This window comes from Metopolophium dirhodum, chromosome 1 (genome assembly GCF_019925205.1).
Source record: "Metopolophium dirhodum isolate CAU chromosome 1, ASM1992520v1, whole genome shotgun sequence".
NCBI classification, from domain to species: Eukaryota; Metazoa; Arthropoda; class Insecta; order Hemiptera; family Aphididae; genus Metopolophium; species Metopolophium dirhodum.
In genome coordinates this window covers 15,063,543-15,067,320 of record NC_083560.1, presented here as the reverse complement: position 1 = coordinate 15,067,320, position 3,778 = coordinate 15,063,543, and the positions used below count along the sequence as shown (strand labels likewise).

The 3,778-nt window shown below is 27.5% G+C and overlaps 1 long non-coding RNA gene across 1 annotated transcript; it reads right to left on the bottom strand.

The window, feature by feature from the left end:
• Positions 1-433: 433 nt before the first annotated feature.
• LOC132936903 (uncharacterized) lies at positions 434-1,384 on the bottom strand. Its single transcript, XR_009663555.1, has 3 exons — positions 905-1,384; positions 524-810; positions 434-453 (listed from the first exon to the last, which is right to left on the bottom strand). It is a non-coding gene; the product is annotated as an uncharacterized LOC132936903 (long non-coding RNA).
• Positions 1,385-3,778: the final 2,394 nt, after the last annotated feature.

Here is a 3,778-nt window from a genome sequence, read left to right as displayed (position 1 = left end):
AATGGAGGTAAAGCACAATGTTGTTCTTTATCTATTGTTGCAATGTTATGTAAAAGAGCTGTTGCTATAATTAAACACTGCGCTTTACTTATGTTTAGCCTGATCCCAGTAGATAAAATAGGGAATCGTCGTTTCCAAACACCAAATGCTCTCTCTATAGGATTTCTAGTTCTGATTTGTGCCTCATTAAATATGTTCTCTGCTGGAGTATTTACATTTTGAAGTGGAGTAATACAAAAGATTTTCAGAGGATATCCACCATCTCCTAAGAGAATACTGTCACCGAATTCCCTGTTTTGAAAACGTGAGTATATTTTAGAATGTTGAAAAATTCGCGAATCGTGGGCTGACCCCTGCCACCGTGAAACTACATCAAGAAATTTTAGATTTGAATCACAAATTGCCTGAACATTAATTGAAAAAAACTGCTTCCTATTTCTGCGTTTAATCCACCTGTAAAACAAATGTATTCTTATTTTATAATAACTGGAAGAAAGATAGTAATTATTATGTAGGTACATACCAGGTGACTGTATTTTTACATGCGTACAATCCAATGCACCAACAACTTTGGGAAATTTTGCAATATTATAAAAATTTTTTTTTTAATTTTGAATAGTCATTGGATCATTCGGAAATGTTAAAAATGTAGATTTTAATTCGGCTATAGCTTGTAAAACCTTCCATATATGTTTTCCAGCCGTTGTTTTATGTATTCCTGTAAAATCTCCTACTGTGATTAACATACCACTAGATGCAAGGAAACGTATTGTAATTAAAATCATTTGTGCTGGTATAACTGCATGATTCCTGAATATATAAAATATTTTATATAGTAATACTATTATTATATTGTAAGTTTCTATTATAAAAAAAAAATTATACTATAGGAATCCATTCTTACCGGTCAGTAGACGATTGAATTTTGAATGTGATTAGGTCCAATACAATATTTACACATCGTTTAGAAACGAAATCGATTAAAAAATTCGTTCTCGTCCCACTCGAGAAAATTATCGATTCGGTTTCGAAAAATGCGTTGTTTTCTTGGCTGACCAAGTCTATTTACAAATGCAATTACAGTTTCATCATCACTTGAACTTGACGAAGAATCCATAATTGTATGCCGTTTTTTTATAAAATATATTAGTTACGTACTAGAGTTGTAGTACCTTCAACTATATTCTATATAAACTACAGTCTATTAACTGTTTAAAGTTTAACTATTTAACTGTTTATTAAAATTATAAATTTTGTTTATCAATCAATATCATAGATAAACCACACCTGACCAGCTTAAACCATATCTTGAGTGTTCCTTAAGATAAGCCGCGAAAAAGTATGGTTTATCTCTTAAACCTTAATTGAAATACGGAAAACTATAGTTAAGCTTGACCTAGTCTTAAGCTTAAGCTTAAGTATACATTGAAATACCGGCCCTAAGCTTACTATAATCTCATCTGAATGAATTTAACTATCGAAATGATTATTAGGAATTACAATTTTGTAGTAGTAATTGACGAGGGATGGCGGGGGTGAAAATACTATTTAGGATGGATGGATTGGAATGTTTAAATGCATCTACGTAATTGCGACTATGTATTTTGTAATTATGACTTTTGTGTCTTAATATTATATTGATATGTACCTAAGCTGTATAATAGGTTTGGTTCTGTGTGTGTGTGTGTGTGTGTCAAAACTCCGGGTTTTCCTTCATTTTTTTTTGTTTTTCTCTGTGCTCGTGAATTTGTAACTGATAAATAAATTATATTTAAAAAAATTCTCATGGCTATAAATAGCTCAAAATGTGTCAAAATAAATTGAAAATTTTACCTGTGAACACTTTGAGTTATTCGTTTCTAAATTACAACAAAATATCAAAAATCGATAAATAAAAATTCATTGAACTTTAAATGCTTATAAAAAAAATTGTTTCTATGTATTTTTAATATTTTTAAACTGCTATTAGAATGATATATTGTGTATAGAAAATGCTAATATAAACTACCATTGAAAATTTCATGTATATACGTTAATTTGTTTTAGAGTTACACCAAAAACCAAAATAAATTTTTTTGAAAACAGATTTTGCGTAAAAATTCCTGTTTTTCCTTCATTTTTTTTTGTTTTTCACGGCGCTTTTGAAAATGACTGAGAAATTTTTACTTTTACCCGCCAAAGTACCAACTAGATTCACTTTCCTATCAGAAAAGGAAACTGTTGAAGAAAATCTAAGTATTTTTACTGTGATAAAAGGTGATGACAGACACAAAAATAAAAGAACACACATCATTGTAAAATCAATACATTCATCGTTACACTCAGAATCTAAAATAAAATACCTACCGGAAAGTTGAATTAAATTGTTATGAGTGTTTGAAGCTTAAATTTATACAACATTAGATATTGACTCGAATTTTCATGGAACGTTATTCTTATTTTGTTGTAGTTAAAAAAAGAATAACCGTAAATACTTGAAATTTCCACCAAATGTTTATTTTTTTTACTTGATAAAATTTGCAAAATATTTTGACGCGTGTTTTGAGGTGTTTGCGGAAATTTTTCATTTACAAATTTTTATTTTTTTTCTATAAATGACAATTAAATTTTATTCGTTAGGTCAAAAAGCTTGAAAATTTAATACAAGGCTCCTCACAAACTGTTACAATATATCTTTTTAAAAATATTAAAAATTCATAGTCCAAATTTTTTTTTATAAGCATTTAAAGTTTAAATGTTGAGAAAATAAAAATTTTTTTTTTCTGTAACCAAAAACCTATAAAAAAAATATAAACACAGTGTTTTTTAATAGCAATTTTATGTTCATTTTTGGACAAAATTAGATATTTTAACCAAAAATAAAGATTTTAGTTAATTTGTTGTTATTTAAAAATATTGTTCTTGAGTACTTGAAACTTTTGAAGTATATTATTATATATTATACAGACAATGATACTTTCAAATGCAATTTTTTTGACAAAATTGAATTTTACCTACTGTAGTACGAATGCCTAATACTAAAAAAAAAAACGAATTTGTCATCCAGGTTTCAGAAATAATTTATCAGAACTTTTTAATGTTAGTTTACGAATAAAAGATCGATTGTAACAAATTATTGTAATTTATTGTAGTAGGCTTTTTCACAAACCAATTATTTTTTTTAGTGTGTAGGTTAAGTAATAGAATTTTTTTATATTTATGATATACACATTTCATTGAAACCATAAACAAAAATGTCAACAACTAGTAAACAGTTATTGCTATTTTACCAAATAAAATATTTTATCACCATCACATTATTTGTTTATAAGTATACAGTAGAAACTCGATTAATCGTCACTGTCGGGACCAGGACTACAATTAACAGAAAATCAGCCATAAGCCCATAAACTTACATATTTTACAACGTGTGTACATAACCTAACCGTACAAAATAATCTGTCGAAAAATAAATTACAAAACACCGTTTGTTATTTAATTTAAATAGGTACCTACTTGTTTTCAAAAAATATTATTCATCGAAACTTGAAACAATCCACTGTTACTTAAATCATCGTTTTCAATAGGTGCTCAATGAAATTTTCCAAAGATTTATTAATTTGTACTTAGGTTAGGTATATTATGCTGTTTATATTAATATCAACTACCTATTTAAATCATTACTAATAGATACGTATATAGGAGAATAATCAACTATCGTACGAAAAGTGCTTCAGGTTAAAACGTAAAAGACGCAACATGGTAACTAAAAATTGTATTTACTCATTACGAATTATTA